This window comes from Schistocerca piceifrons, chromosome 5 (assembly GCF_021461385.2).
Source record: "Schistocerca piceifrons isolate TAMUIC-IGC-003096 chromosome 5, iqSchPice1.1, whole genome shotgun sequence".
Classification (NCBI taxonomy): domain Eukaryota; kingdom Metazoa; phylum Arthropoda; class Insecta; order Orthoptera; family Acrididae; genus Schistocerca; species Schistocerca piceifrons.
Genome location: NC_060142.1, coordinates 187,361,446 through 187,377,205, shown reverse-complemented (window position 1 = coordinate 187,377,205; position 15,760 = coordinate 187,361,446). Strand labels below are relative to the sequence as shown.

General features: G+C 40.1%; 1 protein-coding gene across 1 annotated transcript in view; it reads left to right on the top strand.

The window, feature by feature from the left end:
- LOC124798876 (protein obstructor-E-like) overlaps positions 1-15,760 on the top strand; it is a 93,876-nt gene that overhangs the window by 27,357 nt on the left and 50,759 nt on the right. The gene's annotated exons all lie outside the window — the stretch shown is intronic.

Genomic DNA, 15,760 nt, shown 5'->3' with positions numbered 1-15,760 from the left:
ATAAAAAACGTAATGTTTGTATTATATCTTTACACCTAATAATTTCCTCCCTTGTGTGGTCATGACATCTGCAGCTGTCTATGATGTATATGTTAATGAAAAACGTTTTAAATAGTTACACTGTGAAGAAAAACCTGTGATGAAATTTCACAGACAGAATCAGCATTGTTAAAGTACTAATCCTTAGAATATTTCGTTTCGTTCATTTACAAAACTATCACTTTACATCACTGATTCCTTTAATCTGAACTTGTTATTTCGAGAGACGCGACAGAAACAAAAATCACACAGAGAAGCGTAAGCTATTTGGTTTTTATTGTGTATACATGTGATCAAACTAGCGGGTACTTCTTAAAAGAGATACAATTGTGATCACACTGGATTTTTTGGTAAGCACAATGCGTGGTCAGATAAGAAAAACGCATTTTACGAAATCTCGTGTAACATCATAGAACTGCTGCGAAGGATTACTGGCTGTATAGTTCGAATACGCTGAAGAAGGTGAGGGCTACCACCGAGTTCCGTTCTAGTGGCGTTTCCTTTTTCTCGAGTTATTCTGATCGCTTTCGACATTTCCGATCGCTCCCAAGTAGTTCGTGGCATAATTTCCATTACTCAGTTATTTCAAAGATCCTAACTTGAATCAAGATATTAACCTTTCTAAACGCACGATAGAGAAAAATTGTATCTCCATAAGGCAATCATCATTATAAAACAGACTGGGAGCTAGATGACTTAAGTTGTTCGTGAGAATCCTTGTCTCATGGCTTGTGGCCATCTCAGAATATCGGCAACGTTCCTTTCCAAGGCCAAGAAATGGGTCTAAATAAAGGGCCGTTACCACAGCTCATTCTCTTCCCATTTACATTATATTACGTACATTTACTTATTGATTGTGATTGGTGTTCGTTTTTTTTTCATTTACCAAACTATCACTTTAGATCAATATTCCTTTAACCTGAGTTTGTTATTTCGAGTGACGTGATAAAAACAAAAATCACACAGAGATGCGTAAGCTATTTGGTTTTTATTCTGTGTACATGTGATCAAACTACTTAAAAGGGCAACAATTGTGAACACAGTGGACTTTTGGTAAGGAAAATGTCTGGTGATAAAAGAAAAAGGTATTTTACGAAATCTCGTGTAACATCATAGAACTACTGCGAAGTATTACTGGCTATATAGCTGAAATACGCTGAAGAAGGTGAGGGCTACCACCGAGTTCCGTTCTAGTGGTGTTTCCTTTTTCTCAATTTATTGTGATCGCTTTCGACATTCCCGATCCCCTTCCAACTAGTTCGTGACATAATTTCCATTACTCTCTTATTCCAAAGATCCTAACAGGAATGAAGATATTAATGTTTCTGAAGGCGCGCGAGAGAAGGCAATAATAAAGCATGTATCTCGAATCATCATTATAGGACAGACTTGGAGCTAGGGGACTTGTTGGTGAGAATCCGTGTGTCAAGGCTAGTGGTCATCTCAGTATACCGGCAACGTTCCTTCCCAAGGCCAAGAAATTAGTCTAAATAAAGGGCCGAAATCACAGCTCATTTTCTTCCCATCTACATTAGATAACGTACATTTACTTATTGATTGTGATTGGTGTAAAGCATGATACATTTCCATCTTCCTGATGGAAAATAATATCAGACCAAACGTTTGCCCCTTTACATGTGGCATCATTTGGGTGTCTTTGATCTTGAATTTATGCATCTTTTTTTGAACCTAAACAGTGAGCATATTAATGGCCATTTAGCGTGAACACTTTATTTTTCGCTAGTATAGTGGTTGTAAAACGTGGTTGCCTCCAACATTAAAATGCTTGACGAAGCTAAAACTGAGGGAAGTTATTCAAATAAAATTCCATTTCCCGCACGCGTGCTCTATCCTCAAGAAACACAGGCTTCACTTTTCCAAAGATGACCGACTTATTCATTCAGAAGATGACTTTCTACCGCTACAGCAAAGACAGATTTGCTATGATCTTGACTTCCCTGCATCTGATCGGGTCATTCCGTAAGTATAGCCTCCCGTTTATTTTCATCAAATTTGACAGCACAGTGACAAAATTAAATAGATCATGATTTCAGATACTTACCGTCAATTTTAAGCAGAGTGACCAGCATTCATTACGCAGTTACTCTAACGAAGAACAAGACCTGCACGATGTGCTTGTAAGAAGCCTAACCAGCTGAGGCTGGCATCTGTCTTACCTTCGGCAACACCATCTGAATCTAGAAAATGCTGGATATATAAACCATTCTTCATAAGCTCAGCGTTTGGGAGTCCTAAGATACTAAGTCAGGATTTTGCAGTGGCTGTGCTAGAATAGGATGGTCTTATTACGGAATATGTTCCACGTCACAGACTCTTGTGGGTTCTAGGGTTAATATTATTGACTAGCAATTAACAAGTCCTAGGTCCCAGGTTCCATCCCAGGCACAGCTTAAATTTTGAATAAAGGTCATCAGAAATGGCAAAAGTGACTCCTTTAATAAGGAGTCACCCATTTTCTACCAACAGCTTTGTCAAAGAAGGTGAATGGGAGGGCAGAGTTTCAGTAGAGCCGAGCGGTAGTGGTCCCCCATGGCAAGGAGCTAACTGAAACTCACTGCGTGGCACCGACCATGGACAAATCGGCCGATAGTCAGAGGTTAGTCGTTGGTTCATGGATTTGCAGACTGTGGTCATGGCTGCATAATGAACGTCGGCGCTAAAGGCACTGCCTGTACATCATAGTGTGGCCCACCTGTACCACTGACTACGGGTTGGACGTCGGCGTTTACGTACCTCTGCCCAAGTTTGAGTTTGTGGGAAGAGCCTTGTCACTTGGAAACCTATGTATCAGAGGCCTATGACTAGTGTCCGGCTTTGTCATTTGGCAGCAGGTAAGGGTTCCAGATGCATCCAACAAGTCACAGATACGAATAGTGACTTCTGTCGACATTGCTGTGTAGGAAGGAGCGTAGACCAACTAGCAGGCTGTGGTTGTGGCCTGATTAAAGAGATTGTCTGCTTTCCATGTGGATAAACTTTTTCGTCACTACATTGCTTCCCTCCTTAGATTAATCTGGAACACCGAATTATTCCTCAAGTACATGGCTACAACAGAGACACTAATTTGCACAGGATTATTTTTATGCTTTACATTCTGCTGCACTTACTCGCAGTAGACACTTCTGTGTAACTTTTGTGGGTCCTTCCTCAGTTTTCGTATTACTATAGACATATATCATTTTTTCGATGCTCAAACATGGCGTCTATGTGGCACTGGAAAAGTTTTCACCATTCTGGCTCACTCGCTGGGGGTGAGTCACTGGTACCGACACGACTTTTATGGATGTGCTGGTTAAAGGAAGACAAGGCTAGGATTTGTGCCACTGTAAGTCTGAGGTGGCAATGCACAACAAATTTTACAAGAATTATCCAGATAGCTGGGGTAGAAGTTCCTATGGTGTTGAGATACTGGCGATGTTCGGTTCGATATATTGTCACATGTTCGAGCAGGTGTTCCATCGGCACTCGAACTTTTTCGTGGATATTATCTGATCCAGAAGAGTCATGAGGATTTCTCGTCTGCTGATATTACCCATCTTCGTGGATACCATCTGATCCACTAGAGTGGAGACGATTTCTCGTTTACTTATATTAACAATTCTAACAGTGCTACTAACTCGACCCGAATTTTTAGTAACCCGGAACTCTCCCGGAGGTAAGAGTTTCGAGAGTCTAATGGGCAGTGTGTAGAAGAACTTCCTGCAGTTACATGATTTCAACTGGCATGTCAGTGATACTTGTGGCGAGAGTGCGTCAAAACCTCAAGTGCATGTCCACATTATCCAGTCGGCTCTTAAAACTTTGTAGTCGTCGTCAACTGCTCATTCTCATGTGTGAATCTCGAGGACGGCGGCCATGGTGCAGAGTATTGTTTACCACATCTTCGAGACTTGTGAGCTGCATGGTGAGTATTTCAAGGACCTCCTGGCTCATTTCCAAGGGTGCTTCTATCTGTTGTACCACCGTGATCGTCTTTGCTAAGTATTCTCAGTGCTGATTACTGTTTTTAGAAGTTTACCACCTGCATCTAACCAGTCCCTTATGTATTGAATCCGTGGGACAGTTTCTCTGGTCAGGTGCAGCAACTCATGCAAACAATCGCAAACCGCTCATAACAGCTGCCATTCCCAGCGATTTGCATTCAACCCCCTCTTGAATTCCATCATGGACTACAGTTTCCAAAATGTATCGTCAAACTGTTGAATTTTTTTTCTACTGCCCAAACGTAAAAATCCACCCTTAATTATCACTGACGTACCGACTTTATTACGTCCGGCTGCTGCGCAAAAACTAGCCCACCACTAAAAGGACCACTTTACGTATCGTATAATGACTGACAGAACAACATATATGGTTCTTACAGCTTTATTTACGTTACAAGTTGGAGATATACAGGGTGGCCCATTGATCGTGACCGGGCCAAATATCTCACGAAATAAGCGTCAAACGATAAAACTGCAAAAAACGAAACTTGTCTAGCTTGAAGGGGGAAACCAGATGGCGCTATGGCTGGCCCGCTAGATGGTGCTGTCATAGGTGAAACGGATATCAACTGCGATTTTTAAACAGGAACCCCCATTTTTATTACATATTCGTGTAGTACGTAAAGAAACATGAATGTTTTAGTTGGACCACTTTTTCCGCTTTGTGATAGATGGCGTTGTAACAGTCACAAACATATGGCTCACAATTTTAGACGAACAGAACGTAGGTTCGTTTGAACATTTTATTTCAGTTGTTTCAATGTGATACATGTACCTTTGTGAACTTATCATTTCTGAGAACGCATGCTGGTACAGCGTGATTACCTGTAAATACCACATTAATGCAATAAATGCTCAAAATGATGTCCGTCAACCTCAATGCATTTGGCAATACGTGTAACGACATTCCTCTCAACAGCGAGTAGTTCTCCTTCCGTCATGTTCGCACATGCATTGACAATGCGCTGATGAGATCAGTGGTCCAACTAAAACATTCATATTTCTTTACGCACTACACGATAGCAAATATCCTTCAGCTTTCCCCACAGAAAGAAATCCGGGGACGTCAGGTCCGGTGAAAGTGCGGGCCATGGTATTGTGCTTCGACGACCAATCCACCTGCCATGAAATATGCTATTCAATATCGCTTCAACGACACGCGAGCTATGTGCCGGATATCCATCATGTTGGAAGTACATCGTCATTCTGTCATGCAGTGAAACATATTATAGTAACATCGGTAGAACATTACGTAGGAAATCAGCATACTTTGCACCATGTAGGTTGCCATCGATAAAATGGGGGCCAATTATCCTTCCTTCCATAAGGCCGCACAGCACATTAACCCGCCAAAGTCGCTGATGTTCCACTTGTCGCAGCCATCGTTGATTTTCCGTTGCCCAATAGTGCGTATTATGCCGGTTTACGTTACCGCTGTTGGTGAATGGCGCTTCGTCGCTAAGTAGAACGCGTGCAAAAAATCTGTCATCGTCCCGTAATTTCGCTTGTGCCCAGTGGCAGAACTGTAGACGACGTTCAAAGTCGTCGCCATGCAATTCCTGGTGCATAGAAATATGGTATTGGTGCAATCGATGATGTAGCATTCTCAAAACCGACGTTTCTGAGATTCCCGATTCTCGCGCAATTTGTCTGCTACTGATGTGCGGATTAGCCGCGACAGCAACTAAAACACCCACTTGGGCATCATTTGTTGCAGGTCGTGGTTGACGTTTCACATGTGGCTGAACACTTCCTGTTTCCTTAAATAACGTAACTATCCGGCGAACGGTCCAGACACTTGGACGATGTCGTCCAGGATACCGAGCAGCATACGTAGCACACGCCCGTTGGACATTTTGATCACAATAGCCATACATCAACACGATAGCGACCTTTTTCGCAATTGGTAAACGGTCCATTTTAACACGGGTAATGTATCACGAAGCAGATACCGTCCGCACTGGCGGAATTTTACGTGATATCACGTACATATACGTTTGTAACTATTACAGCGCCATCTATCACAAAGCGAGAAAAGTGGTCCAACTAAAACATCCACATTCCTTTACGTACTACACGAATATGTAATATGAAATGGGGGTTCCTATTTAAAAAATGCAGTTGATATCCGTTTGACGTATGGCATCGCCATCTAGCGGGCCAGCCATAGCGCCATCTGGTTTCCCCCTTCAGGCTAGACGAGTTCCGTTCTTTGTAGTTTTCTCGTTTGATGCTCTATTCCGAAGGGCTTCTCATATCGGATTTAAAAGGTCACATTTAATATTACATTTGTACATTTTCCGTGAATGACTCGAATCCAGCGAAAACGTGTCACAATACAAAATTAAAGTACATTACAAGAAAGATCCTACTTATTTTTCTCTAGGACTAATAGTTTGCGAGAACAGGGCGCTAGAACACTCAAAACTTCGTGCAACGCCCAAGAACTGTTGCATACGTAGTTTCTGTTGGCCAATTTGAAGTAGTTCTATGACTTGGTAGACCACAAGTGGCCTGCATTAAATTTTTCGTCTCAACAAAATGCTTAATTTTCGTGTCGTCGCTTTAGGTCTGTCTTATTTATTGCTAGCACTGAGTTCAAAATTTTATTCATCATAGCGTTCTAGTAAAACTGGCACATGTGAAAATCATTTCCATTTTAAAGTTAAATGCTACGTCTTTGCCACTTTTAGCAGTGGAACTCAACGGAATTCCACCTTCTCTCAGATTTGATAGTGATTATACATTATCAAAATTTGTGCTTTCGTAATCGAATGAGAAATTATTATATCAATAAATGGCATAAGAAAACACTATCACGATATATAGCTGTTTTAGTACTATTAATTTCATAATAAATATTATCCATACGTTTTTCCATTAGATTGGAAAGAAAAGAAAAACAGAAAAAATCTATTTGAAAAAATAAACATTTTAACTGCAGCCACTTTTCAGCAAGAAATCTGTCAACATTTGAAGACAGAAATATATTGCTAGATCAATATTAATTGTATAACTTCAGCCACTCTTGGTAAACTGAATAATAATTTAAGGAAATTTCTTTGGGAAGAATGGAATTTAATTGTTCATTACACATCAGTCTTATACAATTACTTCTTTTTGTAAACATTCATTCAAGATATAAGAGACACTAACTACAGTCGCACAATAGACATATTCATGAGTTACATTTGTTGTACGCACTCTAATTGGCTGCACATGTGGCAGATATATTCACTGATACAATGTGGTACTAAAAATAAATATCCACAGCTGTACCTCTTTGAGAATATATCAGCGGAATGAAAGGTTAGTAAAGATAGCGGTAGTGTTTTGAAATGTAAAGTAAATTAGATTATACTGGAATACTCTTATACTATACTGGAGATCTTTGATTAGAACTAATTAATTAAAAACCAGTAAATTGTCGAACTTATGGAATATTAAATAGTTTCATTAAGAAACAGGTGCACCTTATGTTTAAAGTTTATGACAGAATTTTCACAATAAAACAATACTGACACTATGATTTATGGAACAAACGAACAAACAGGATGGAGAAAGGAGGATGAGACTTTGACATCTAGTCGACAGTGCAGTCATTGGGAACGGTAAACGAGCTCGGAGTACGAAAGGACTGAGGAGGAAACCGGCCATGCCATTTTCGGAGGAATGATCCCGGCATTAGCCTGGGGCGATTTAAGAACATAATGCGATAAACTAAATCTGGGTGGCAGGAAGGAGTTTGAACCGTCATCCTCCCGAATGAGGTTCAAGTGTAATAAGTATTATGCCATGTCTCCCGTCGCTAACTAACGGCAACCATCACAGTATACGTCCAAAGAAAGTATCTTAAAAAAATTTACTAATATCTGCTTAGTGTATATCTGACTTGCCTTCGAAGATGAAGATTAATTCAAAAACAAGCTAGCAAAAAAAAGAACAGGATATAGACTAGATACCAGCAACAGCTAGCGCTAATAACGTCAGAACGAACTCTTTCTCTAAGGCACAGCTGTATAATACATTCTCGGACTTCTTGCCGCTTCAGTTCAGGATAAAACCTGGTCGCCTTATATAGCCCATAGAAGGCGTCTGATTGGTAGGTAATTTCGTAGTACTCTCGCAGATGATATCAACATCTACGTTGATGGCTCCACCGCTCCCTTCGTAGCGTAAACACGGCGACGAATATTTCAGCCTTTTCTCTGCATCGAGAGCTCGCTGCTATGCACCACTCAGATTTGAAGTTCTTCTCGTACGTCCTTACTGATACAGCCACTTTACTTATAGAATCCCAGTACGAACGAACCTAGGACAAAAATTTGTTTCTGAGCTTTGTTTACCAGCTGCATATTTCTCCAGTTGTAGGTTTTTAATATACCGTTGATTTTCTGCACAGAATTCGGAAACGGTGCGGATGGATTGACCGATGTACTTGCTTCCGCACTCATAAGGGATGTTATAAATCTCAGGCATCCTGAGGCCGAGACTTAACAGGGCGTAGAATCTCCTTTATCTACTCAGGAGGTCGTAAAATGGATCATACGTCTCGTCTTCGCAGAACCCTGCCGATTTTGATGTATGTAGCGCTACTGAAGGGAAGACTCGTCATGTGAACGTTCAACATTTCTTCGTTTCCTTTACTTGGAGACCGCTGACTTCACATCACATGAACCACAGCCGTTCTTTCGGAACATGAATTTCAAATGGTTCAAATGGCTCTGAGCACTGCGGGACTTAACATATGAGGTCATCAGTCCCCTAGAACTTAGAACTACTTAAACCTAACTAAGCTAAGGACATCACACACATCCATACCCGAGGCAGGATTCGAACCTGCGACCGTAGCGTTCGCGCGGTTCCAGACTGTAGGGCTTAGAACCGCTCGACCACTACGGCCGGTCATGAATTTCGGATGATTAATTTCGGAACCGAAGTTGTTCTCATTACAAACAGTTTTCGTTCTGTATACCGAAGTACTTGAAACTGTTGTTTTCTGGAATAGATCTACGCGCTAAGATACAAATCATTGTGCGTTGGCTTGCTGTACACTGGGTGGCCGAGACGTCCATCCGACTTTCGTTGTCCCAAAACATCTAAAAATGGCAGCCCTTCCTTCTCTCTCTATCTCGACATGAACTAGCTGTTTGGGTACGTATTGTTCAAACGTCCAAGGTAATGTTTCAGAGCTTCTATTCCGTGTGGTCAGTCCATACATGTGTCTTTAAAATAAGGATGATGAAGATGGACGGACGGAAGCCAAATTTACTGCACGTTACTCAGAATGTACAAGAAGTATTTCAATCATTTAATCATAGTGGTGCATGGCAGCGAGCTCTCGATGCAGAGAAGAGGCAAAGATATTCGACTCAATGCTTACGCTTCATGGGGGCGGTGGGGCCACCAGAGCAGATTTTGACACCATCTGTGAAGCATTACGCAGTTTCCGATCAATCAGAACCCGTCTGTAGGCTATATGAGGCCACCATAGCAGCAGTTTTGACAGTCAGTTGCTCCTGGCGAAGATGGTGGAGGTATCGTCGAAAGCTCGAGGGGTTGCCTTGAATTGACGATGCAAGTATTAGAATCTTTTATAATTATTTTTATTACGATTTCGCAAAAAGAACAAAATATTTGTTTTTCCAGTAAAGAGGGAATTTAAAATGGACTTGACATATGTAATTACATATGTTTTATGAAACAATAATTTGTGCAAGACGCGGTAGTCTGAAACTACTTAACGACGTCAAGGGATTGCAGAATATTTACACGCAAAATGAAAAGAACGATAGTGCTAGGAAAAAACCATGAAAACAGTACGAAAGAGTAAATAAAGATTACTATAATTTATTTAAGATTAGGCAAGAGTACCAGATTAAATTATGCTAAGAGTTCAGGACGTAAGAAAATAAATACCTCTCCAGTATAGAGAGAGGCCAACTAATTGAGAAAGGCCATAGACAAACAACGAAATCTTTGCAGGTATACAGAAGATAAATAAAAAGGTAATATCAAATCGACCAAGGCATCTGTTAAGAACAAGCGGAGATTTTTAAGCTAACGACAATAGAAATATGGTAGCATATGATAAATCAAGCAAGAAAATTAGGAAATATTGTGTGGAAAAATCAAAACAATAAGAATATGAGTTAGTTTGGCGCTATATTTAATCGGTTACAGTGGTAGATGACAGGCAAACTGGAAACGAAATGAAAATTTGAAAAAAAAACACATTAGAAAACGTCGTTAAATGCGTGTTTAGTTTAGCCCATGATACAGCCACACGCGCTGTTAATAATAAAATCAACAATGTCTTGGAAGTAATGCCAGATGAAGTGAACAATGATATTTTACTTATGTTGATTGGAAAGGCACAAGGGGATGATAGCTTTCAAATGATTAAGCGTGGAGAAAAAATTGTAGAAAAAAAATTTCAAAATTGACTTACAGAGTTAATCAGGATAAGGTTCCATAAAACTACAAATAGTTTTGTAATTAATCTGATTCAAGAAAAGGGGCTGAGAATGTATAAATAAAGATAGCCATTTGCATTATTACATAATTCACAAGATATTCATTAAAGATTTTACGAACCAAATAAAAGATACATTGAATTTCAATGAAGCAAGGGAACTAGTAAACTTTACTAGCGGTGTAGCATGAAGGATAAGTGGTGAACAGTAAGCAAATTTACATAACGAAGCAATGAGTACGAATTAGTCAAAAAGTAATACTTCATATTAGCGCTATTCCGCAAAGCCTGTTCTCCAATCCACTGCAGCAGTAACTCTGCATCAACAAATGCCATTACTGCACTCGTTTGCAGAATGGCTGACATTGATGTTCTGTGACAGAATTCTTGAATGCAGACATCGAGAGGCCCATTCGCATTCATGAAAGACGGAAAAATGTGTACGATGCTGAAAGAATGGATATCAGCACTGTTAGATGATGAGATTGCTCCGTAACGAAATTGAACTTGCAAACACCTTTGGATGACGAAATACAGAGCGGCAAGCCAGTGACTCTACTAACTCCACACAATATTCAGCGAGTCGATGACATCATTCGTGGTGGCTACCGGGTGTTACCTGCACATGGTTTGAGTAGCAGTACCCTCCTCAGTTGTGCAGGGGATTATTCAACAACTGGGATACTGAAAGATTTGTGCAACTTGGGTTCTAGGAATATTAACCGACAAGAATAAAGAGACAAGAAGAACAATTGCCCCCTAACTCTGACACCACTTCCGTTTGCAGGGAGAGAAGTTTCTGGAAAAAAATTGTAATCGGGAACGAAACAGCGCTTCATTTTTGTGAACCAGAATCAAAGAAGCAGTCAATGGACTGACATCACAGAAACTCAGTTTTACCTCACTGGAATACATGCCTTTGTAAAAACATGGACTAAAATTATGGAAATTAATGAATATCATATTGATAGTCAAAAATTTATAGTTGATGATGTGGTTTTCAATCTGTGTAGTAGCATTTAAAATTCTTAATTAAGAAAAAAATTAAAAATTAAAGCAGGACACACTACCTGTCGACTGACCCTCATAAATTATCTTAGAGTCATAGAAATTGAGAAGGTTTTAACTTAATTTCAAGATGTCATGTGTTTGAGAAACCAGGCTTAGATTCATCTTAAAATACTGAAAATACGACTGAAACAGAATTACAGTAATGTACACAGACACATCGAAAGAAAGCAGCACAGATAAACTGTGATGTCATAGAAACAGTGAACGATCCTTTTTATTTATGTCAATAGAAGTAATCGACTGAAAGGACTAAAACACTAATAAACAAGAATAACCATGAACTGGAATACTTTTGGAAGAATTGATTAGATTTCAGAAGCTTATTTTCCTGAAAGTGAAAGTTTAAAATGAATGTGAATTAACGTGATTGCATTGTTGCAGTGAGGCATGGGCTTCTAATGTGAAAACGATTCATAAACAAAGTTACCTCAACTAGATATGGAGTGAAGCATATTACCTGATGGAAAGACAGGAACTGATTAGTGAACAGACAATAATGGACATTATTAAGATTTACATGAGGGTGATATGAAGATGGACGGAACATGTAACCAGACTAACTGTTCGTCAAAGCGAGATAATTTCTGGAATCCGAGAGATAACCAAAGGCTGAGGCAGCGACTTCGTGGAAGATGCGTAGAACACACTAGAAAATGCGTAAGACAGACACTTAACGCTGTAATGCATAGAGAAGTCTAGAGGAGGGTTCTGTTTACGAAGTAGCTCATAATTGCCTTGCTCTGTTTCGTTTACTTCTTATCCTTTCCCTTTTTCAATCTCCTGTTTCCATTTCCAGTTTATGTGTTCATATTGGAGGGACTGTTATTGACAGTCATATGCAATATATCTCTTAGGTAATGTATAGGTATTCAGTAGGTTGATATCATGTAAATTTCTATCACATCTATGACCTTGGCAGTTTACAGACATGGAGTTGTTTTAATGATGTGAAAACGTGTAAAGGAATTGGAATTCGTTCAGCGGGTTCTATGATTTCTGTGTGCGATTGATACGAATGTCTAAGAGTGAAAAATAAAAGAAAGTTCCAGATTTAAGTTCAAAACACTGTTGTTACACTGATAACAAACTTTTATTTTAGTCGTATACCTATCATTGTTCCTGATCGTTCGTGACGGTACAGTCTATTTGTTATAATTAGCGATACCAGCGCTAGTGCATGATGTGGGAGTATTTTATCAGCCCATTAAATCGGAAGATACAGCTTGTGCTTTCAAAGTCACTCAAACTTGTCAAATGAGACAGAGGAGTTTGATGTTCTTAAGTGGGTTCTGTCAGAAAACAGGGAGTGGCATTTCTAGCGATAAGAGGATCATCTTGAACGTTCGAATATGCTGCGAACACAATGTGAAATGGTGTTGCTGTGATTCGTGCAACACTGTCGACCATGGTTCTAACATTATAGTCCTTACATCATTGGTACTGAACACACAAAACATATAAAGTTGACATCTGGTTCAATTTCTGCCTTCTGTAGTCAATTACTCTGCCTAAAAGAAAAGGAAAAGAAAGTTCTAGGCAAAAACGAAATTGTTGTCTATCAATAAATATAAAAGACTAATATTGTTATAGTAACTCGTGCTGTTTTGTATCTTCTCATTCATAACAAATTCCACTCCAGTTATACCATTTTGTGCTGGTGCTGATATTATCTTACACTCATCTGACCAGAAATCCTGGTCTTCCTTCCGCGTCCCCACAATGACACCCACTATATATATACTGAGCCTTAGCGTTTACCATGTCAGATTTTCCATGTAAAGTTTTCTAGCTTCTCAACCACGGTCAAACTTCTGAAACTCAAAGTCCAGATTCGACTGTGAACAGTTCAGTGGTAGGGTTGTTCTCATCAGAATCGACAGCAAACCAACACCTACAACAATAGTTCGGGTATACGTGCAGATGTCGCAAGCAATAAATGAAGAGATTGAGAAAGTAGATGAGGGTACTGTACGGGTAATTCAGTTCGTAAAGGGAAATGGCAGTCTAACAATCGTAGGGGATTGGAATGCGATTGTAGTTGACGCAGTAGGAAAAAGCGTTATGGGAGAATATACACTTGGTAGTGGGAATGAGAGAGGAGAAAGACTGAGCTCTGCAATAAATTTCAGATGGTAATAATGTACACTCTGTTCAAGAATCACAAGTGGAGGAGGCGTATCTCGAAAAGGCAGGGAGATACAGAAAGATTTCAGTTAGATTACATCATTGTCAGATTCCAAAATCAGATATTGGTTTTAAAGGCGTACCTCCGGGTCAGACATAGACTCAGATCACGATTTTGTAATGATGCAGAGTGGTATGAAGTTTAAGTGACTAGTCAGGAAGAAACACTTCAGTTGATAAATACAGAAATACAAGTTACTTACGAATGGAATAAATGGAAAGTGCAAGGAAGCTGAGGTCAAATGGCTGCGTGAAGAATATGAAGAAATCTAAAAAGAAATGGTTGTCAGAAAGACTAACTAAGCATATAGAAGGGTAAAAAAAATTCACTAAAATTAAAAGTAAGGGCCGTAACATTATCCTTACTACGGTGTTACATTTTTTCAACTGTATGTACGTATACTTTTACACATATGTCTACTGAAATCATAAATAAAGTTATAATTTACATAGTTTAATGAATTAATAATTCAAACTGCATAATAGAATAATACAGCGAGACAATAATCGAACACTATAATTGTGAGTGTGTTGCTTTCACTACACATGCCTAACTTTTAATAACAGTTTTTAGTTGTGTGTGTAATATATTTCTTGCAATTGAATTTGTGCACTTAACACGTTTCCCTGAATTTTGATATCAATTTTTCCACATTAATGACATCTGCCTCTCTTCTTACTCCCAGGACCATTTTCTTCCGATGTGGAGGACGCAGATACAAACGATGTTCTTCCCTTTAGAGCTTGTCTTGGTGTATTTTCTCTTGGAAGATGTTCTCGTCTCTTCATATCTCCATCAACTGCTTACCAAGAGTTTCTAGGAATGGTCTTCTTCGCTATAGGGTGTTTGCTTCCCTCTGGGGGTAAGTTGTTTTGTATAACAAGTAAGAATTAAATGCTGATATGTCGATAATGTTTGCGAACACACCAATAGCCCAGCTGCTTCTCATCCCTTTTACTGTATAATGCACCAATATATTGCGTACTGTGTCCACAGCTACATTCGTAGCGTTGTAGTCTAAAATTATCTCACGTTTTCTTTGGTACAATTACTGACTTTTGCATCTTTGTGCAGATTTCTCTGAACAATAACATATATGTATATCAAAAAATGTTTTGCATCACCCTGGTTCCCAGAACTACTGAAAATAGACGTTGACTGTGGATGTTGTACCACAGACACAGTCCCTTTCACTGTCAGAGATGTCACTTAACGCGCCCAAAGATGTAAACAATCATGCATGAGCAGCGCCTGTTATACGAAGGGGGGTCCGACTGACTATCAGTTTCAGTCATTCCACCATGAATGAGGTACACGGCCCGTGTTGTCTGTAGTTCAGCCATGTTTAGACGGTGAACACCACTGTTTGAAGGCATCCGCATTCTTACTTTGTGATAGAAAGGGCTCTCAACAAGGGAAGTGTCCAAGAGTATCGGAGTGAACCAAAGCGATGTTGTTCGGACATGGAGAAGATACAGAGCAACTGCCGATGACATGTCTTGCTCAGGCTGCCCAAGGACTACTACTGCAGTGGATGACCGCTACCTACGGGTTATGGTATTGCTCTGAGGAACACTGACAGCAACGCCACCAACTTGAATAATGCTTTTCGCGAAGCCACAGGACGTCGTGTTACTACTCAAACTGTGCGCAATTGGCTGCATGATGCCCAACTTCACTCCTGACGTCCATGGAAAGGTCCATCTTTGCAACCACGACACCATGCAGTGATGCACAACTTCACTCCCGACGTCCATGGCGAGGTCCATCTTGGCAACCACGACACCATGCAGTGCGGTACAGATGGACCCAAGAACATGCCGAATGGACCGCTCAGGATAGGCATCACGTTCTCTTCACCGATGAGTGTCGCACATGCCTTCAACCAGACAATCGTCTCCGACGAGTTTGGTGGCAACCCGGTCATGCTGAACACCTTAGACACACTGCCCAGCGAGTACAGCGAGGTACAGGTTTCCTGATGTT